A 24,764-nucleotide genomic window follows, 5' to 3' on the forward strand; every position below is an offset into this window, starting at 1 on the left:
TGAGTGCCCTTCAAACCCCCTGTTAACTACGTGGAAAGAATATAACACAACCCAACAAGTAAAATGAGGTTAGAAGGTTGTAGCTCCTTTCCAGTGGGTGTTGGAGCACAAGTGGAGGTTGTAGCCTCCTGCATGTAGGTTCCTGCATGGTATACGAGTCTACACTAGTACTAAATGTAACGAGTATTTTTTTTATATAATAAGAAGGAAGACAAAGACAATGACAATAATGGTTTTCTCCCACATTGGGTTTCCATTTAAAATCCTGGTGTTATATGTGTGTTCCTTATGTTTTTTGACTTATTTATTATTTAGTGCATATTGGATGATTGATGAATACAATGGTTATGTTAACTTACTAATGAATGTTATGAAAAATTAAGTAAACTAGATATATGTTTTTTACCTTCACTAAAGTCGTGTACATATGCTGGTTGCACGAAGAACAATAGCGTACATAATTCGTAATATGAAAAGGAAAGTTTAAAGTTAATTAAAAATATTGATGCACCCCCATTCTTATTATTTTTCCTAACAAATTGTTATTTGAAGAGATTTTAAAATTATATGTAGGTTAACTCTTTATCAATAATGCCTCTACAATTCTTCAAATATTCCCACCATATGTCTGCTTTTCCTTTCGGGTCGATGGTGGAAATTATAGCTTTCATATTTTCAGGACAATCATGAATTCTGAAAAATTTCATCATGCCCAACAACCATGCTTCTACATCATCTTATTTATTCATTTCCCTATCAAATGCAGGTGGCCTTCCCTTTTTGAATTCCTCAAGCATGTAATCCTTTTCCTTGCTTCCTGAATGATGGTGATGGTGATGATGAGAGTTCTGGTGGCGACTCTTGGTAGTAGAACTATATTGTCAACTAAAATGATCTGTGTGCATATCCCTTCACATTCTCCTCACTCTCAGGCCTATGACTCTTTATGAGCCTACTACCATCTTCCCCATTTGTATTTTATTCTAATTTTTGAATTCTCTTTCTGTCTCTGTGAGTAGCCCTCATTTTAGGTTTCCTTTGCCTCTGCAGATCTGAGGAACTTTTTGAGGACAACTACATTTATCTTATCTTATCTTATGAACCCTTACCAACCTCTCATTATCTTCCTTCTAGCTTCTAACCTCAACCCTTAGGATTCTCAAGGTATTCAACCATTCTCGAGAGTGATTCCCTACCCCTTTGTCAACTGATATTTCTTCTCCATTAGCCCCGAGTTCATCAGTTCCATGCTAAGATTGGTCATAGCTATATTGCACCATACCAGTCACCATTTTGTGTGTATCTCTGCCTTATGCTACTTGTGACGTGCCGTCAATCATAGACATTGTTAGATATTACATGTAATAAATAAAGAAACACAATTATGACCATAAACTTGCATTCATGGAGATGTCGTGACTACCTCTATCATGACAAAACAACCATGTTAGTATGCCATCATATTTAGCATTGTTTTTAATGCCCCAATCATTTCATAATAAATATCATTTTCAATGCATAACTAATAAATAATACATATTTATCGCCATGATCCTACTCTTACAGAGCATCTGCATGTCAGCAATCAAAACAACTCATGGTAGCACATGGTTATCAACAAGGCAACAATCACTACACCATTGAGGCATGCATTTCATTACTTTAGACCATACTTTAACACCTAAGGAATTACTTAGTTAATTTTAAAAAATAATCACTTTTTCATGATGAAGCCCATCTAGTCAAAGTGTTGAACTTGGAAGCTATGATACCACATGTAACAACTCACCCGACCTTACTTACCTTAATAAGATAGGTATCACTTGCTTACCCAACTCCTCTGATGTTCTTAGATCAATGGGATAAAAAATATGTTTTTTCCCCTTATTTTTTTAATTATCAATTCTCATGCTAGGTCTTAGATGCAACACTTAAGCTTCTCAATTTATACTGGGTAACTTAATTAAGCATTAATTTGGTAGATTGGTGGCATAATTACAGTTTCACTAGACGGTTCTAGGGCCTTCATCGAACAACCCATGACAAAGTTGCGCATCCAATAACTATTGGTAATTCCCACCCCCTCCATCTCCTTTATCTTACGCTTGGTCAATACGGAGGAACCATAATGCACCTTTATCGTAAGATCTTCTAGCAATATCCATTTCCCCTCTTCAATCGCCACATCATCCCATTGCACTTTGTCCCATTATTTTCTTGGCATGCTCCTCTCTTAACTACCATAACCTCGTTATCAAGCCTATGTTTTTAGTAGGGCCGCACAAAATCCCCCCCATTGGTCCATTGTTTAGACTATTATCTGTTTCTAGAACCCATGCCACTTCACCTTGATCCTTGTATATTGATGGTTTCGTTATTGCACCTCTTGATACATCTAGGGTCATTCTATCGGGATGACCTACTATATGGGAGAATCATTCCAAAACTCTAGGTGCAACCTCTACTAATTCATCTTATTATACATAATCCCGCAAGCCTCCTCCCAACATTCACTTTACTGCCCAAGTGCACACCTTTGAGATGGGACCTCTGGGCCACGTGGAAGCTCTGGGTCCTTCCCTTTCCTATGCCATCTGTCTTGATTAGTCCACAACATGGTAGTTCCATGACATATCATGCTAAGTAATCTTAGTGCTCTCCCATAGTGTTCCTCTTTCAACCTCTACAATACTCTTATGGGTTGAGTTGTTAAGTAGGTCCATTCCTGACCAATATCACAGCTGGAGGGCCATGTGTCCATCATTGTGGCCCAGATTTACATCATCCTATGCTCTGCAGCAACCCTTCCTTTTAAAACGTATGATACCATAGCGCATAGGATGAGCTAGATGGTGGTCTCCACCTCAAACCAATAGTGAAACTCATTGGGCTTGCGTGTCATCTAGCGCATCTCCATTGATGCCAACCCAGGTGATTCTTTATATGTCAAAAGTTAACTCCTAGGGTAAAAGCTCAAGGCCACATCAACGTCTTTTTTCCGATCGCAATAAGGAAAATCTGAGCACCAATAACAAATGTCCATGACTAGGGTTCCACTAGGAATAAAGGATGAAGTTATCAAGCTTCATTATAAAACTAAGTCTCAACCCTCCTTCCTAGTGGCACTACTCTGTGAAAAACTTACTCATTCAAGCATGGTTCCTTTTTCAGCTTTGCTATGGTGGTTCTCGAGCATCTAGTGTTGGAACTGTGTTTAGCCATGACCACCATGACCTACTAAGCACCTATTGATACGTATATCCTCCTAAACTTACGATAGATTCATTCCAATGATTTCTTAGCCCTTGGGCATTCCTTGTTTTGGGATATGGAATCCTACGCATCCCTGAGTTGGCGATTTGTTGGCCACCCACTACTAATGACTCGTAGTGAACTACTGAGGGGATTCCACCTCCCCTATCATATGCTAACAAACCTCTAATGGTTCCTGATGGCCCCATAACTTGTAGTGCCTTCACCAACAACTTTATTGTGTTTTTTGAGTACGTCAAGGGAATTTGGCTACTATAGGTAAGCTTTCACCATCAATGACCATGCCCCTAGGGAAATAATGAAGGCTAATGAAAATGCGTGGCTAAGATACATCTTAAGTAAAGATAATATCGTTTTATTGGACTTAAAAGAGGAACAAATCACTCAACATTAGCACAATGCCATCTGAATGGATTCACAGGATTATATCCAGATTATATTTATATATATACACACACAAACACACACATTTATGTATGTATGCATAGACCCTATTAACACAGGCATCTTCAATGTAACCTATATTCTATAATAAATGATTTGGATGCTAAGATTGTAATGGTTAGTTGTAGTTCTTATGAACCATTCTAGTGACTTTACTTTGTGCACGTTTTTATTATTTGTTATGTCTTAGTCAGTGTCATAACCATAGGGACTATTTCCAATGTTTTTCATATTTTTTAAGCATGTTAATCTTTCATGTTATATCAATGAATCAATCATGCATTTCAAATACATAAAAATTGAAACTAGAGAACCATTATACTTTTTTCATCACATTCATGAGTACCATTTAAATATATAAATGCAATAGATATTCAGTACACATATACACACAATTTCAATCCAACAATGCAAACACATGTTTAATGACAATGCAAATATATAAGAGAATTTATCTTGTAATGTATTGTGCAAATGAGTCTGGCACAAGCACTCTCCACCCAACCATAGAAAATTGCATCCAATCTTACTTTCAACTATCACCCCCAATCCATATTGCAATGATTGAAAGGCTTGGTCAAAGGACATAAACACTAACTAACAACTACAATAGGGACTCTAGAGGACCCCTTTCCTCCACCCACCAACCGCTCAATAAAAAGGAATGCACAGGGAACCCATAGGTTCACTAACTCCATCCTCAATAATATTACCATGGATTCACCACCTTCATAGCAAGTCCAGAATCCACCCAAAAACCAAGGCATAAATGAGGAAATATTTAGGAATGACCTCTGCAAATATTAACTCAAAAATTAGTCTCTTCCCAAGTTTTCTAAGGATACAAGGACTACTATCTCAACCCATAGCATCAAGGGAACCCAAGATATTACAGGGCTCCAATGATTTTATCCAAACCCACAACCTCCAAGGAATCCCAAGTTATTATAAGGCTCTAGACATTTCTATCTCAACCCACAGCTTCCAGGGAGCCCAAGTTGTTACATGGATTAGGGATTCTATCTCAACCCACAACCTCCAAGGAATCTGAAGTTGTTACAAGGCTCTAGAGTCTAGTATCCCAACCCACAAACTCTAGGGAACCAAAGAACCAATCCACTCTCATTCCTTTCTCTTCTCTTTGGTGATTCATTGCTCTCTTCCTAGTTGAATGTTGCTTGAAAAATGGTTTCTCTGGCTACCTAGTGAATTACTTAATGACTTAATGGTTCCTTTCTTGCATGTGTCAATTGAGAAGAGTGATCATCCCCTGTGTGAGATCAACCTCCTGTTCTTCTCTCTGTTTCCCTTGCTACTTATGGACCTTGTCCTTTCTTCCTTGCAAAGGTGTCCATTCTCATAAATTTTGCAATCCTTTCTTCCTTGTTATGGTTCTAAATCACATGGTCTTGTGTACTTTTCTTTGAAGCCCATTTTAATTCAGGAACCATTCCATTAAGAACATGACCAACCAGGATTTAATGACTATCCTAAACAATCCATATTTTTTGCATGAGGAAACCTTTCTTATCGCAAGCAAGCCACGACCTCGTCTCTATCATCCATGTTCCCTAGACTCAATAAATTTAATATATTTTTGCAAATAAATTACATTGCATTTTTTTGAGGAAACATGGGTTGGGGCTATCACATTTCCCAAGTTAAGGCCAACTAGGGATTGAATTTTAAAGACACTTAGTTTGGTTTTCATCATGGGTGTGGCCTCCCATGCCCCAATTTAATCCAAATTTACACCCAATAGGGAAATATATGGTGAAAGTTAATACGTGGTTGTTTCCCTTTTCTTTTCCATAAAAGGAAAAGGCATTCCGAAAAAATATTTACATGGATATAAATAATTAATTAATATTTTGGAGTTAAAGTATAAAATGTACTTAATGCTAATTTTGTAATTTTGACACCTTTATCCATCTTTTTATATAGGTACATGTTTTAGATTATGAAACAAACAATGGTTTATAAAATTTCAATAGAGAGCAATATGATACTGTGAGTTTTATAGTGATGTCATGTATTGAACTTATAATTGAAAGTTGTATTCATTGGTATATGTTGTAAAATAATGGCCATATAGCATTTTTAGCATGTCAGTTCAAGATTTATTTTTACCAAATGACTTTATGGTGTTTTAGTTATATAGAAAATTTGAAAACCTTTACAAAATGAAGTGAATGACTATTATAAAACAATTCTACATATATAGACATGATAAAGCTAATATATATGAAGTTGCAAAGTGTTTAATAATTGATGTGGATGACTTTCCTATAAATATCTTCTATTTTTTAAATAGAAAGATGATAAGTATGAGTGTATTATAGACTTTAATTGAACCAAGAATTAGTACATGCCTTAGCATTCTAGATAGTTACTAACATTAAATATGACATTGACCTAAAATATTTCTTGTAACTCAACAATAATAGGGAAAAATTTGTGCATCATTCCTTTGTTATTTTTTTGTTGTTGTTTTGTTATAAATTGAAGACATAAAGTAAGACACAATACAAATGTATGATTTTATCTTTTTGCTTCACAGTATATACCACTATCACCCTATCAATGTTTTATTGTCTACATGTAACATCTATCATTCATCCTCCTAATGTCCATTTTGCATCCTCCTATGTTACCAATACATTATACTTACTAAAAATCTCATTTACGGTCTCACTTACATCCCTAGAGGTCTAAGGTGCATCCAACTTACATCACATTAGTATCCTCTTTCCATCAAAATATTCATAATTGCATCCTCTATGAATCCCTTTATTATCTTATTTATGTCCTCGCATTGTGTTTTATGCATATATAATGCCATAGTTACATCATGTTAGTGTCCTCATGGTTATAATTGGAATCCAAATTACATATTCTTAACATATTATGGTATCTATAATCACATAGTTTCATTATATTAATATACTCAAATTTATAATTAAAAATATAATTAGATGATTAAGGCGTAGTGGAAATCATCATTGCATCATATTTACATTCCTAGGGATCACTTTAACATCCATGTTATTTCTAGGATATTATTATTTATATAGTATTATCATGTATTTATAATGCAAGTTGTATAGTTTCATCTTAATGTGTTTGAAAAATATATAAAATTTCACTTTACTGTAAGTGACATTCAATATAAATTTAAATTTAAACTATGTGTTATCAACTAATGTATTTTAATACACAAAAAACTAGATTAAGGAATATTTGTTTACAATAATTTCTATACAATAGTGGTTTTTCTCCATGTAAGAATTTATTTACTACCACCACTATAGAAATAAGTATGCTAAGTACATACAAAAATATGTGCTTTTTGCAATGAGGTTGTCTACCACGACATCGAAGAAATGTGAGTTACCTTAAACAAGAGTTAAATCCAATGAACCATCACTGGAGAATGGATGCCTTTATTTTTTCTTCATCATCATCATCTCCAAAGGTGGAACTTCTTCTTCTTCTTCTTCTTTTTCTTCTTCTTCAAGTCAAATAAGGACACAATACAATCATAATTAACAAAATAATATAGTAGTCAATATTTATTAGAAGCAAACTATTCCCACATTGAAGTGAAAATTAATTATAATTTTATCTCCATTGCCAAATGTTTCATGCTTTTCAAACTTGATTCAATAACCATGGCTTATACATCATATTTTCATAATGAAAACACTCATAACACACTACAAATGTGCAAGTGCATGGATATTAACAAGTATTATGGAGAAGAGAGAGAGAGAGTGAGAGAGAGAGAAATCAACAATATATGCAAATTTATTGAGACATGGCCTAGAACTATTAGGCAAATTTTATAATCACAAAGCCTACACACAATTTTCTATAACCCATGGTAATCAACACTAATATAACCCACATAAATAGAGATCTAAATTCCCTTTTCTCATTGAATAAATTAATATATATGCGTATGTCTCCTTTGAAATTGGCATTTCAACTACAAAAGTATTCAAATTCAGCGTTTCATATTTTGATATTTTCTAAAATTTCAATAAGGATATTGAATTTTCACTAAATTTTCAATATTCCATGCCTATTCAAATTATGTTACTAACCTATGTGAGGTAACTCAATAACTGCCAAAATTCACATGTATCCTTTGTGCGACAAAGAAACACAATTATTGTAGTTTTTCATGTTTCCAACAAAATAAATATCTCAGAATATTTAAATTCAGATCCATTTACCCGTATGAACCTTTATATGTCAACAACTTTCATATTTTTAGTTGAAGTTGACTATAATTTCCTTGTTTCACTAGAAATAACAACCAAGGTTCATTTTTTTAACAGATTGAGGGATATAGTTTGAATAATTTGTTTTTCTTAATTCCTTCATCTACGTCTTTTCATATTTCCACTTTGAGTTTTGAAAGTTGTTATTTAAAAAAAAAACATAAATTCCAGCCTCCTTTTAAAACATGTCCTTAAATTCTATGAGGACTTAAAAAAATCACTCAATTTTTTCCTCATAAATGATATAAGGAATATAGAAATGTAAGTATGTGGTTTTCCATGTTGGTCACAAAATGCATGTCCTAGATTTCCATATTTCTTCTCCAAATGTATTTAATTATCGTGCAAAAATTTCTCTCTCACATTGCTTTTGACCTTTCAAGAAAATTTAAGAAGTCATCACTAAATCCACACTAAGGCCAAGATAATAGTCCTCATTTAGTTCTATATTATGTTAACAGTTTTTCATTCAAAACTACATAAGAAATTTTCATATTTCAGCATGACTTCATTCCCACATCCTATTGTTCTCGAAAAAAATGTTGTCGTTTTTTGCATAATTCAAAAAATGCACAACTAAAGGTTTAAACTGGATTTCTACATTAATATAGACATGAAATTTTGTCATAAAAATGTAACTATAACTAATTACAAGTCTTGTACACCTATCTGTAAATTAAAATTAATCTAATATAGCTTTCGTAGTCATACTAGGTCAAAAGACATGTAAAGAAAAATTAATTAATAGAAAACACCTCTTACAATATTCGTTACTAACATCAATAAGACTTCCTTCAATCTCTTGACCTAAAAGTTCTCTACATATACTCTACCCTTTAATATTTCTTTCATTATCTACAAATCCATTCCATAGCTTTTCATTTCCCCCTCATCCTTTAACCCAATGGTCTTTATTGCGTTAACCCACTCCCACTCTATTGTTAATTCATCCTAATCCTCCCTCATAGGTATCATTCTTTATAGTTTCTGTATTAACATTAGAAGTATATCGGTTTTCAATGTTGACTCCACTATTGTTTGCTTTTCTTTTTATGGGTGTCTTTTTCATGCTCACATCCTTAACCTTCTATACATCAATTCCTATAACATACAAACATACAAAACATTATGGGAAAAATAAACACCTAACATCTCCTCCTTCAAGAGATTTCCAGTTATAGTTCGTATTTTTCACTATTCGTTCTCTTCAACCCACAATTTTAGAAGGTTTTGTCGTTCTACCTCTAACACATATGCTAGAATTTGACTCAATATCACTTTCGTAGCCTTACCATATCTTAATTCAAACGATGTAGGTTAAATTTATAACCATCTTTCTCCACCTAGTAGACATTTCTTCTCCCATCATGCACAACTATTTTATCAAATTTCCACGGCCTTCATAATAAAAGATGATATGCATTTATTGATAAAATGTCACATATAATGTTATCGTGTAACCCCTAATGCTAATTGAGTCAATAAATTCTCTCATGATGGATTTATGCTCCTTTTGAAACCATCAAACCAATATGGATCCAAATTAGGTCTACAACTTCAACTAAATTTTTGAATAATTTCAATAGATAACAAACTTTTTAAAATACAACCATCAATAATAAAATTACGACACTCTCATCCTATCTTTCATTTTATTCTAAATATTCTAGTCCTTTGTTTGAGTTCTAATTGAGCTGTTTTCTTGAGTTTCAACAAATATTTTTGTAATCTTTATGTTTCTCGTAGATTTCCTCCCATGTAAATCACTTCACTTTGTATTATTAGTAGTTTTCTTCAACAATATGAGTTCTTTCTCCTTATATTCTCACTTTCTACTTGATTTCTAGGGATTCAAATGGCATATAACCTATTACTCCACATATGAAAGAGATGTATTTAATTTGTTTTCTTCTACCTCCACCCTCATTAAATACCCTCCACCATTTGCATCAAATATTCTTCCAGTAGGTTGGTCAATGGTGTTGGAGCTTTCTTTACATTCTTATGTATTTTCTCTGATATGTTCTCTTTTGGGTAGCTAAGATTTCAACTTGATCTACTTCATTTTCTAACATTTCTCCCCAACTGTCAAGGACGATTCGTAATATTTTGCAATTAAATGAAAATTTAATTGATCAAATTTCTCCTCAATGTCATAACTCAAACCATACACATCACTCACAATAAATTCAAGGTATTCCTCAATATATACAACTTTGATTAAAAGTTTATAATATTCCTTGATGAATTCCTTTGTTTTCATCTTGACATTCTTAAAATTTTGCAATCTCTTTATTCAAAGCATAATCTACAAGTCCAGATTTTACTAAAACAATTTTATTTCCATGACCTTCCAAGTCTTAGTTCACTCTCTCTTGTCATTTTTAATTTCCAATTGAATTTTATACCATCATAAAGAAGCATAATTTTTCAACCTTTTATATGAAACGTAACCTCATATGATTTTTAGTTTGTTTAAATTCAAATTATTTTTCTATTTTTTTCTATCAGAATTCCTTAATATTTAGACTTCCAAAATAGACAATAGCTTCAAGTCTAGGGTTATCACAACATCTTAAATTTATATGGATCATTTTGTATTTAACCTTCACTTGTTCTTTGGGTTCTTCTCTAGTGGTTCCCAACTCTCCTTCATCATTAGTGTCATCCCTTTAGATACTACCTCCTCCTTTTATTACCTCCACTACATTTATTGTTTTCAACATTGTTCTCAACATTGCTATAATATGTTTAACACGACCTTCCTCTAGGCCTTCCAAGTCCTCTTATTCTTTATTCCATATTTGAAATTCTACTTTTCATCAGTTCATAACCTCTTCATCCATTAACTCTCGACCTACACATCATTTGTGCCTACCAAAAATAATTTTCTGAACACATCCATTATTGCTACAATTGTCTTCTACTTATGATTCTAAAAATTGAAATTAACACCAACTAATTTAGTTCATATGGTGTATAAACCAAACTCACATAGAAAGATTACTCACAAAAAGCTATATAATTACGCCAAACGCATTTTTTATTGTGAGGCTCTATAACATAACATTGTATAGATTCGTAGGCTGACACTACAAATATATTCCACATGGAATTTTTAAAATTCAACCCTCCATTTAACAAAGTCACCCTCCCCTTCATTTAACATCATATCCCTTCACCCTATGTTTAATGTCATCACCATTCATTTCCACCATAATGTGCAAATACTAGTATATATACCTATATGTGATATCAATAGACATTAAATTGAATTGTTAAAGTTCCAAAAATATATATTTTCATTCATCACCTTTTAACATTTCCATATTTCATTTTGTTTCATATTTTTAACAATTATAAAATAATATAATTTCTATTTCTAGCTGTTGATGAATAATAATGTTTTTGTTACAATAATTAATATTTCTAAGGTCATTTTGTGTAGAAGGAAGGCTAGAAATCAACATTGGGATTAGAGGTGCATTATAAGCTCTCTCTCTCTCTCTCTCTCTCTCTCTCTCTCTCTCATGCACAATTACAACCATGATTTTTAGAGAAGATGGAAATATATGCATCTGCTTTATACAAATTTCTTTTAATAGCTTGGTGAGTATCTTTGAAGAGTCCATAAGTATTTAGGAAATGTATTTATTTATCTAAGAAAATGGATTTATAAGCAATTTATCATATTTTACCATGAAATATGTTGTGTATATCCCTTATGTAATTAGAAATATTATTTTGTGTTGAATTGGTTGTATTATTTCATGTGTAATGGACGAATTTGAAGTAGTTAACATTATTTTGACTAATATATTCTAATTGTATGCAATTTCCATGTAATATTGATGATTACAAGTTAATTGGATAATTGTGTATCTTACAATAAGGTGAACGTTTCTACCAATTCATAACCTATGATGACATGTGGGATTTATAGTTTTAAAAAAAATACTAGTCATCAATCAAGCATTGGGTTCTTATTTAAGTGTGATATAGGATGTCCAATTGACATGATATTCTTCTATTTGTTTATATGGAGGATTAGGTCTTATTGTATTCAATAATAAACATGGACAGTAGTTTAATATTGGGTGGAGATTAAATGAAGGGATGGATGAAGGAATGTGTAGGTCGAAAGAAATAACATGCATGAAGAGCTACCACCCTTAATCCCCACCTTGCCCAAATGGAGCGGAATGGAAATGTGTCTTTAAAATTTTATAATATAATATAAACTCCCAATCCATTAACCTTGCAATAGAATGAAAACTTAGTTTCGTAACCAAAATTACATTACCATGTACCACAAAAACGTGTTCCATGCATTCATGAAGAGTATAACACAATATCTAGAATTGTTTTTGGATGAAAATTGATTAATGAAATCCTACTGATAAAAATCTATAAAAAATATTTACTTGACACCCATCTTCATGGCCTCACAAGGGGCATTTCTAACCTCCATAAAAATACTATACCCCCTCCAAACCCTTGGGTAAAGGGGGTTACAAACACGCTATGACCTCCTCTTACAGACCCAATGCAATGAATCATGCTTAGGGATAGTTTAAAAAATATTATAACAGATACCCATCCTTCTCCCACTTGTTATTTTCTTTTCATATCAAGGTCCACACACTTTCTTGATCAATGATGCAAGGAAAACATTCCCGTTGTTTCTTTGCACCAAAACACTTCTCAGTGCTCATAGACTTTTTTAGTGAATCTAGACCATTATTCAATATGCCTACCTTCACTAAAAACATTTTCTTGTCTTCAACCATGTATGTAACTTGAACATCTATGTTATTTTTCTTATAATGATAAGGCATTTTTTACGAGGAAGATTTCAATTTCACTATCATAATTTATCATTATAGTGTGTTGTACCAACTCTGGAAGTCATCACTTCCATGGAGAGGTAAGGCTAATAGGGGTTCCTTTCTTTTCCACGGGAAGCTGGCTGGCATTCCTGGTTGAAGCAAGGCACGGTGTGGACGGGTTCGTATACATAATGGGCTACTAGGGGCATAGTATTTGTAGCCATATTGCTTCCTTTCTTGTATGGGTTTCTACCATGTATTCAACTTATATAGTTTAATATTCCATTATAGAATGTCTCCTCCAAATAGGTTAAAAAAATACCCACTTGTAGATCCTTTGTGATTTAAATATCCATCCCAATATGCATTAAAAAACCCATGTGTCCAACACTCTATCAAATCCTAGTCTTCCTTGGTATCAAAATACATACAAAATAATGGTATGCCAATGTTCGAAAACCCTTTTTACTATTTTCCCATGCTCCTTTCCTACTTTTGACCTATACCTACTCAAAACTCGTACTACATGTGACATGTCTGATCTACCGCATACTGTCACATATATAAAACTTCCAACCACACTATTGTATGAAACATGATACAGGTCCTCTTCCTCTACCCATGTCTTGGGACACTAATCTATAGATAATTTTACTGTTGAAGATGGTTTTTATTGATGTCAAAGGTTATTCAAATGAAAGATAAAGTCAGATATTTTAATGCCATATTTTGATACATTCACAACCATATGCGTCGCACATACTAACTCCTGATGGCTGATGAGAAATGAATTTTTGAATATATTCATTCATCTGTATTATATATCCTACCCGTTGCACTAGTTGGGAAATAATTCATCCCTAATGTAGATGGGAAAATAATTATAAATAGGCATCATGAAAAGGAGATATTAGCCATCTCCAAGGAGTAACTTGGATATGTTCTAAGGTCTATAACAAAGGCAAAAAGCAACAAAACAAGGGTTCAAACCTTGTGAACCAAGACAAGAAGGAAGAGAACCAAGCTGGAGAAATCTAAGTGAAGTATTCACTACCTCTACCCAAGTTGTAGGTTTCTCTTCCTGACACTATTTTGGGGGAACTTTTCAACACTACTTTGGACTTACTTATTTATGCCTTGGAGAAAAGCTAAACAACCTGAAATTCAGCCTTGTTGCAACCCAAATTATCTCCTTTTTGTAGGCTGGTATGAATATTTTTGGAGCCAAAATTAGCTTTTTGTTGCATGCCAAAATTATTATGTTTGGAGATGAAATCAAATCTTGTTGTAGGTTTGAATTTATGAGTTGGTCAAGCCATGTTTAAGGTGGTCTTTGCACTCTAAATATTTGTGGAATTCCATTTTGAGAGTGAATTAAAGGAATGGGTTAGTGCATTGGTGAAGTTGGAGGTCAATAAGGAATGTAGTGTTTATGTCCATTTTGAGGCTTTTCGGTTGAGTGACCAATGTGTTAGTGAAGGGTGGTTCATTGACATTTTCACTAATTTGCATTTGAAGAATACAAGGTTGAAGAATGATGTGGTTATCCTTGGGAAAGGCACTAGGAACGATGACAATGATTTCTATTTGGTGTTATTACTACATCCCAATGGAAGTCTTGATGGTGCTATAAGAGAAACGATGATAACACAAGTATACAATTGTTGAGCCTTCAACAAAAATATAGAATGTTTTGGTTTAACCGGATATTATATTTACAATATTTTGGTAGTATTATATTTTGAAGAAGGATGAAAACATTTATTCAACATTAGATATATAGGATATTTCATTCTATGTTGAAGATTTAAGTGAAGTAAAGGGTAGGGATTTAATGAGTATAGGAAGGAGAGGTGGTTGTGATCAGGAATTGTTATGGATAGGTTCCCATTAAAGAATTATTAAGGAATTATTAAAGAATTTGATTAGTTCTGATGAAGTTGTTGAGTTTGTGCTCAACTAATGGATTAGAGTCTCCTGTAGGTTGGTACCTATGAATTTGTTGAGTTGGTGATCCGATTGAAGATTGAATGTAACAACCCTAGTCAAAAATCCATGTAATAAAAGTTAATAAAGGAAAAAACCATCAACAAGATTGATGGGACACTTATTCGAAGTTGTATGTTGGACAAAATCCTACTGATGGGGATCACTTGTGATTTATTAATGGCTAAGGAAATCGGCAAAGCAAATGGCTAAGGATTTGGAAAGGAAAATTTCATTTTTGGCACATTTATTTATGAAAATAATGGAAATTAGGAGAAAAGGGAGGTGAAAGGTCGCAGGTTGCATGTGAGGAGGAAAATGAGGGGAAATAATGCAAAATTAAGAAAATAGAGGCCTCATTCATAAAAACACTTCCGAGGATCAGTTGGTAACCTTTTGTTAGTCCAGTGTTGGAGCACTCTTATTATTCTCTCTCTCTCTCTCTCTCTCTCTCATATTCTTGGAGACTTCAAGTTTTGTTGGAGCACTCTTGAAGGGTGTGGCATACTTGGATTTTGGAGCAAGAAGGCAAAGGAAGAATGAGAAAGTGCAAGAGTACATCGGGATCAACAACTGCGATGGGATTTGCTTGCAGGTACCGAGTTGCATTTACCTCACTATTTTTGGCATGCATGGCATATGCATGTGGTTTGTTGGTTGTGATCTATCATTGGCATGGAGGATGATTGGGATTGACAATGGATTTTCCTAGCCTTTCCATTTCCTAGATAGCCATGGATATTATGGGTTTATTTTCTTTGTTTCATTTTCGTTGGTTCTCATGTTTTCTTAGCTTGGGTTGAGTTATTAGTCCTGGAGCCTTGGTTGGAAAAATGCTCTAGATCCTTGTAACAACTTGGGTTGATTTACTAGTCCTGTAGCCTTTGTTGGATAAATTCTTTGGAGCCCTTGTTGTGTTGACTTACTAGTCTTGGAGCCTTGATTGGACAAATTCTATGGATCCATAGAAGGCTTGGATAGAGACCAATCTGATGATGGTTTTGTGATGCCCGACAATGAGGTGGAATCAATGTTTGATGGGTTGATGAGGTTGGCTTCTGGAAGCCCTTGATGGTTTTGGATTGATGAGTTTTATGAGATCTCACATTCATGCTTGGAATATGGCATGGGGGTGAATGAATGGAGAGAGATTTGGCTCAACCATTCTACAATCCAGTGGAAAGTTGAAGTTCCATTCTCGGTTTGCATTTTTCTTCGTCAATATGAGGTTATTTCTCCTTGTATTTATATGAGTATTATACTGGATTATATGTGGTTTATATGGTTGTGATTTCATTGGTATTTCTACTGCTATTATGATGGTTATAAATGTGTTTTATAACAATAGCTATGTATGGCTCTCATCATGTTTTTACTTGTAAATGAATGAACAATGTATCTATGACCTAATGGATGAAATGGAAGTTGATGTGTTGAGGCATCAATGCTACTTGGTGATTCTCAACTAACTATGAGATCCCTATTCTCAAATATCTTATTTACACATGTAGATTACATATTCATGATATGTTTGATGAAATGCTTGTCATGGCTAGTGTTGGGCCTCCAAAATGTCTTCAAAATGACATCCACTTTCACCTTTATCGCCACCATTTCACTCACAAGTCGCAACTCCATAATCATATAACCTTTCATTAGCCACCATTTTCATAAATATATGGGTTAGGATCCTTATTTACCAAAGTAATTTATGTTATGTGTTTAAAGTGAATTTATGATTAAAAACTAGGAAATTAACATGGTTTAATGTATCTATATATGTGGCTTGAGTTTCATGACATGCGTACGTAATTTGGAAGCTTCCGAGGCACCCTTATGTGGCCTCCAATGCTCAAATTCGAATTCCCTTCAAAGGAGATTTGGATAAAGGTCAAAGAAGGATATGTGTCCTATTTGGATTGTAACTCTATGCTCAAGGTGTCTCATCATTTCTTATTTGGATTAGAACTATATGAGACACTTAAGGGATATGTGTCTCATTATGAGATATTTGGTTGTAACTATATGAGATTTTAGTGGATCCTCATTAAATAGGGTAGCTTCTTATGTTTTTGTATAAATAGGAGAGCATTCTCCTTTGAAAGGCATGTGTAAAGTTGGAGAAATGTTCATGTTTTTAATAGAGAATTTGGAGCTTATACTTGGAGATTTGAAGATTTAGTTTTGCTTGCATATGGAGCTTCTTCACTTGCCATCCTCATACACCATTGGAATGGCCATCTAATGATTGTGAGATTTAATTGTTTTTATAGATTAAAGTTCATTTGCTTTCTTAGTATTAGTTTTAGAATGGCTCTGTAATCTTTGCTTTTCTAAAAACATTTCAATAGGGAAGATTTATATATTTTCTAATTGGATTAAGTTTGAGGCAAGGGCTCATAGTTATTTAGTTTCCTTTCATGTTCTATTATTTACTTTCTTAGATCAAACCATCAATTCATTGTATAATTGAATAAAGAATCAGGCCAAGAAGGTGACTTCAAATTGGGTGATTGAATGTTCAACCTATGCAATCATTGAGCTTTACTTTTTCATGCTTTTATATTTGCTTTTAAGATCCTAATTTAATTGCATTAACTGGTATTCCTAGAGATCATTCTAAGAAATTGATTTAATCATATTTCAAGATTGAATGGTTGAATATTTAATACATGCAATTACTGAGTTATTTTCTGCACAGTTTACTTGATTTTCTAGGACATTATGAGTTAAAGTATAAATAGTTGCTTACACATCATCTCAAGAAGGTAACACTTCATAATTGAATGTTGGAGTAACTAAGTATACATTAGTTGTTTTTTATTTCACAGGTTAGGTGAATTTCATTTTCATTATTTGATTTCATAGATTAGATGAATTGGTTTTTGTTATTTTGTAGTTAGATTGATCTAAACTGAAAGAAAATTTCTAGCACTTATAGTGCACGCATGCTTCACAAGTTTATGAAACCCCTGGGTTGACAAATTAAATGATAGGTAATCACTTTGCCCCAACAGCTAGTAGGGGTTTAGTCAAGGTCTCATTCAAGTGCTTGGATTTATACTATCATTTCTTTGTTATTTGAATGTTTTGAAGCTATGATTACATTTTGGGTAGTGATATGGTATCTAGGCCTGAAGAAGTGGCCCAAATCCCAAGGATGATGGCAAAACACTAACAAAAAGAGTTCCTAGATGTGCTTGTAGGCCCGTGAGAGCGTCCAGAGGTCCCTTGATGTTGGCATGCCCATAGCATGAGAGCATCTAGAGGTCAAGAGGTCCAAAAAGTTAGTGGGACCCAAAGGTTGGTTGGTAGAAAAGTTGGATTAGTTCCTAAGGGTCCTAATGTTGATTTTGAATGTCTGTATGGTGTGTTTCGATTGGTTCCACTTCCTCAACATGACTTAGGAGGTCCAATGATATCATAGTGGCCTCTCGTCACATGTTTACCCCAGTTGACTGGTTACTTGGGTAGATCTGGGAGGAGGGTGTTATAGAGTGGTATCAGAGCATGGTTCGCCCTCGAATTGGATGGGTTGTGTGTTGGTCATGCATGCATGTCAATTTCATGTGTGTCTCTTACACTTGCATTCCATGTTGTTGTTGTGTTTGCATAATTTTCATGATGGTTGTAGTGATGTCATCATGTGGAAGTTGATGTTGTTATTATGGAGTGCATCATCGTGAATATATGACTAATTACATATCATTATATGTCGCTTACATGTATCATTATTGTATGCTTGGTTACATTATTGTGTGTTTGGTTGCATTCTTGTATGGCTAGTTGCATGTATCCTTCTTGATTAAATGAGTTTATGGTTGATTACATTTTTTTATGCATGTGTGTGGTTGGTTGCTCATTTCTTATGCATGATAATGTTTGCATGTGGTCAAGTGTACAATGATGTAGTGGTTTTTGTCATGCATGAGGTCATGGTGTGTTTTTTGGTTAAGGTCATGCATTGATGACTTGACCCTATCTAGAATTATGTGTTATGTTTTTATATGTTTTCATGATTATGTTATACATGTATCACTCTAATTTATTGATCTTGTAGACAAGGTATCCTCCCTGAGCTATACTAAGGTACCTTGGTTTATTGTGATTTGGTTTAGCTGACATGATATATACCTTGCAGGAAGAAATATGAAATGGTTAGCAAGATGGTAGACTAGAAAGACTCTCCCTATGAATCAAATGAGAAGTATGGTGTTGGGAACTCTTCTGATTTGGAAGATACACTTAGAAGCTTAAATAAATAAGTAAGGATGTGTAAGGTAGATAATGATAGAATCATGCAATCACAAGAGAATCTAGCAAAGGTAAATGCAATCATACTTCATATTTTGTCATATTTGTAGCGACAAGGACCACTTCAGATCATCTATGAGAAGGAGGACAAAACTAATGGGGCATATGGTAGTAGGTTGCATGGTGGTCACATGTCAGATGGTGGTTACAGGGTTAGAGATGGAAAATTGTTGGACATGCCGGATAGGAGGAGGGATAGACACAGGTACCATTCTAGTTCTGGTTCTCACATGCATGATGATCAATATCATTATCATCCTTATAGAAGGAGTGATATGTGATACTTGCAAGATGAGTTTAAGAAACCAAATCCACCTAATTTTGATGGAGAGATGAATAAATCACAGGATTCAGAGGCATGGTTACTTGGTATGATGAAGTTCTTCAGGTTGCATCACTATTTAGAGAATAAGAAAGCTAGAGTAGCTGCAATCAGTCTCAAAGGTTAAGAAAACATATGGTGGGATGATGTGAAGAATGTTAGAGGTATACACAAGGAATATTTGACTTTGAATGAGTTTGAGTAGCTATTCAAGAAGAAGTATCTATTGGAGAGATAATTTGATGACAGGGGAAAATAATTTTATTAGCTGAAGATGGGATCTATGACAGATGATGAGTACACTAGCAAGTTCTTGGAGCTATTGAGGTATGTACCTTACCTCAAGGAGGAGAAGGCCAAGATTCGAAGATTCACTAGTGGGATACCAATGTCATTTAAAGATATGATTGAGCTCAATGAGCCTAGATCATTGCAGGAGGCCATTCGAAAAATAAAGCATTTCTATGAACAATCGAAGCACAAGTCTGAGACTAAGCCAGACTGGAAAGGTAATTTCAGGAACAAAGTAAAATGGGACAAGAAGCGAGGAAGACCATAGGATTTAGGTAATAACGGGAACGTTGCACCACCTAAGAGGCCCAATGCATCCGATGGAGGATTGGGACATCGATCTAAAGAGAAAAATAAGGAGCTCGCGTAGTGTTGGACTTGTGGAGAAGATAATCATAGGATAGATTTTCCACAAAATCAGGGTGATAGGCCTCAGATATATAGTGCACTAGACACATAGACTGTTGGGGATGTTGGTGTTGGGTGATTTAATTGCAAGTTAAATCCCTGTCATTAATTTTCAACATAAGGTTCATAGAATTGATGAGGTATACATGTACCATATGTAATAGGTGGTTATCTTTCAGATTATCTGAATCTAATGAAATTAAAACTAATTACAAACCCCAATAAATTAATCCAATCCAAACCAAATCAAACCAAACCTAAAGAAACTGAAATCACACTTGCATAAAGGAAATAAATCTTGCAGAAATGAAATCGCACCACACTTGCATAAATGAAATCACACCACACTTGCATAATTGAAATCACACCTGTTGGAAAGTAAATGACAATTAATGAAACAAAATTGCACACTTTCATTAAATAAATGGAATAAAAAAACTATACTATGTTACCAATATGTACAAAGGTATGCAAACTAGGGTTGATGTGGGCCCTCCATTCCTTAGCAAGCACACTGAATAACTATCACATTTTGGAGATCAAAGTGGTAGTATGTATTTCATAAAATGAGTTACAAAATATTACAATGATTCTCTCTTCTCGCTTTACAAGCCACATGGACGGAACTTGGAACCTCCAACTACCAACTAACACTAACAACAACACTAACTAGTTATAGTTGACAACTTCTAACTTGCATCTAACTATTAACAACCCTTTCTATGAAGGGTGCACTCCTATTTATACAAAAATGAGGATAACTATACAATAAATATAGATCCTTAGATCTCTCCTAAATCCACTTTTATCTCTTGTGGTTAGAACCAATCTCCTAAAAATGTAAGATACAAATCCTCTCAAAATCCTCTCATCCATGATTCTTCCCCTTTGGACATGCATAGTTAATGATCTACATCTTCTACAATTATTCCACAAATCCTCATGAGTTGGCATTTAAAATTCGAATTTGTAGTTGGAGGGCCAAGTAGGACCCTTCTAGAATCTCCATGTAGACCTATAATATCACAAAAGTCATAACACTTTTAGATATATATGAAAATATGTTAATTTCCTAACATTTAATCACAAATTTAGTTATAATAGTTAAAATCAATGACTTGGAAAATAATAATGATAAACCCATGTAATGATGAAAATGGTTACTTAATGTAAGGTTATGGGGCTATAGAGTGACGGAATGATGGTAAAATAATGGAAATCAAGGTGAAAGTGGATGGCATTTTGGAGAGCCAACCTAAACCCCAAGTAAAGATGTTGCATGTCCTCATGCAACTATTGCATTGATTCACTTAATCATAAGTTTATCTTCTTGAAATATTTTGCTTCTATATGAGCTTTCGCTTTATATTTCTTCTCTTTTAACTTTGCATAATCGTATCATTGGACAATTTTATTGTTTTTGCAAAGTGTGCTTTGAAAGATATTTGATTGCAACATATATATTTTTTATGGTTGGTTCTTGTGTGACAACCAAAATTTTATGAGTATTTGTTCTTGTGTAACAATACTTTTATTATTTTTGTTACATCAAATTACTTGAAAACATTGAGAATTCCTTTTTAAGTCTCATAGTGACTACCAGCCATTTAATGTGCTCATAAATTGATCATTGTAAAACATATAAACTTTTTGAATCAAAATGAAATAATAGTTGATTTAGGAAAAATATGTTGGTTAGGATGAAATGAAATGTGACATATGGCATGAAATATGAATATCCCTTCCCCCTAACTTAAGGTGTTTTTTGTTTTCTTGCAAATGAGAAAGGGAATATGAATGTTGTGAGGGATTTTCCAAAATCACAATTTTAGTATTTAAGGAATTACATGATTCAAAATTACAAAATTACATACCTTCACTTACCTGAAAAGTGGACAAGTTATGTATATTGAAGAGTGTGGCTGCTGCTTCTGGATCATGGAATATGGAATAAAAGAATTTGATCTTGCTTCCTCCTTTTCTTGGTCATATGAATTGAGGATGAGATTGTAATCTTTATTGTTATGGCTGCTGAATTGAGTCCTACTGTAAACTACTGAAATCACATAGTCTACACTTGTTCCCACTTAGTGGCATAATTCTTATCTATGTGAATGGATGTGTCGATGTCGAACTTAGAAAACAATTGTTGGATTACTGGCCATTAATGAATGCCATTAACCAACACGAGACTACTCACCATTGATCTCAATGAGAATCAAGATTCCTAAGTACATATTACTAGGTACAAATAGATGCATCGTAGTCAAGTCACGTAGAAGATCCAACAAACACGGGACATTGATGTATTTCCATTGTTTATTTCCAAGAGAACTTGCCATTAAGCCATGCAAGCATCAACGTAATTGAAATATATCTAGTCCTAATCCCAGATGTTGTGTTGGAGTTGATGGGTCAAAACATTTTAGAAGCGAAATCCTCCATCATCCAACACAAGTATAAAATAATAATTTGGAGGACTATAGATGAAAAATTTGCATTGAAGAAAGGTTTATTTGATACGAAGGAAAAGGAAAATGGGGTGACTCAACTTTGTAAGGGTGTTGAATGCTTTACTTTTGGGTTAAGGGTGAGTGAAAACAAGGCAGGAAAATATGAAGATTACAAACGAAAATGAGTTTTTGGTAGTAGGCAGATGGACAGTTGTGGATCTACCGCGGGTTTAAAATGTGTAGCAATGGTAAAATCAGTATGTGTTTAGTAGCAATGGTGTAGTGGATCTGGTTTTACATTGAATGATCATGCTCTTCTGAAAGAAACTGGGTCTTTAAAAAGGAACTTGTGCATATAGTGCTCTTCTTTCATCGTCCTGGAACTTGCAAAAACTTAACAATTCCTGCAATAAAATGTAATACTATCAAAAGAGAGAGATGAGTATTCCCTCTTCATTTGATATATACATAAAAAAATCAGAAATAATACTAATAAAACAAAGTTAAGAATGAAAAATTAAATGCACTTTTACCTAATTAGTACCATGGATCACATGTTATTCTTTTGTTGGTGACTTCTTCGTTATGTTTCTAACCAATTTTGAGTTTGATATATCTTCTCCACACACTTAATGCTTCATTAATAGACCATAAAAGAAATTTTCATTTGCTACTGAATTGTGTCGATTTTGTAGCTACCAAAAATACGGATCATTGCACTACCTTGCCACTTTAGAACTTCCAATTAGACTCATATGGTGGTTTTTCAATTATTTCAGTTAGATTTTCAAATATTTGCAAGTTTTTATGAAAGTCTAGGTCTGTAACTTCATTTTTCCTTTTTCTCTAACACTCCACCCTTGTCTATGATCTTCTGGATTAAGAAAATGCTCAAAATTCAAAATTCTTGGATTATCTTGAAACTAACTCCAAAGCGTAGATCTCGTCGCCATGAATCCAACTCAATTCCTTTCACTGAAATCCAGGTTCATATTCTCCCAAAATCACGTTCTGATAATTTTGTGAAATGGCTTAAAAAATGAATTTTGTGTTACAAGAATGCCAAATCAATAGTCCATATGCTGTCTTGGTCATGACACTTGGCAAGATTTTATTGGACCTTCATTGGCCAATGGGCGTTTGACACTTCGCACTGTTTGACTAGTGGACACATGGCTATTTTTAATTGGTCAATAGTGTTGCTGCAGTGGGCCAACGAGGAAGTGTCATGTGGATCAACCATTTGCTACCACATGGCATCCTCATGGCAGACTGTGTCCATGGCTATTTTTCATTGCTCAACAATTTTGCTACAATGGGTCAACAAGGAAGTGCCATGTGGACCGACCATTGGTTTCAACGTGGCATCCTTGTGGCAGACCAAAAATTTTGTGACGCAGAACAACCTCCCCATGACTTCTTCTTTACCAATAAGTGTCTTTATGAACTCAACTACCATGTTTCTTGTTTAATATAACTCCCAAAAATCTATTTAAGTTTTAATGGGTGCACTTTTTGGGAAGGGGTTCGGGCTAAGCCCTAGCCCACGGTCCCATTCAGCATAATATGACCACGAGTGCTAAGGACCTCAGGGTAGTTTTAGCCATCCTATAATTTTGACTGCCAGTCCAGAAGGCCAAATTCACACTCCATTCCCATTTTTTGGGTGCACAAGCTGGGTTTGGATCAAATTGTAGGCTCATTAACAACATAATTGGGCAAAAACTTACAACAGTGATATCTTTCTCAATTTTTGGCCAAATGAGGTGCAAAAATAGTCAAAACAGGAGTTTTCAATAATGTTGGATCCATTGGACACATTATATTATCTGTTTGAGGTTTCTAAAATCTTGTAATTATGCTTTTTATTATGAATTTAGATCTCTTATCCAATTTTTATTGAAAAAAATTAAAACTAACTTTGTTCAATTTTATTTTCTGATCTTCCAGATCAGCAGAGTGCATGAAGAGAGCATAATCATTAATATTGAAACTCTTTATTAAAAAAAAAAAAATGAAAATGATTTGATCTCTAACTTCAAATTATGGCTCTCAAAACTCTATTTGTCTCCTTCTTCTCAAATATTCTTTCTCTTTCTACATCTTTGTGCAAATGATTAGTGAGCTAGGTGGCTCTTACTACACCACCAATAAATAA

The sequence above is a fragment of the Pinus tabuliformis genome, chromosome 5_2 (assembly GCF_031772625.1).
Source record: "Pinus tabuliformis cultivar Carrire ecotype Pingquan chromosome 5_2, CPIR1, whole genome shotgun sequence".
In the NCBI taxonomy this organism is placed as follows: Eukaryota; Viridiplantae; Streptophyta; class Pinopsida; order Pinales; family Pinaceae; genus Pinus; species Pinus tabuliformis.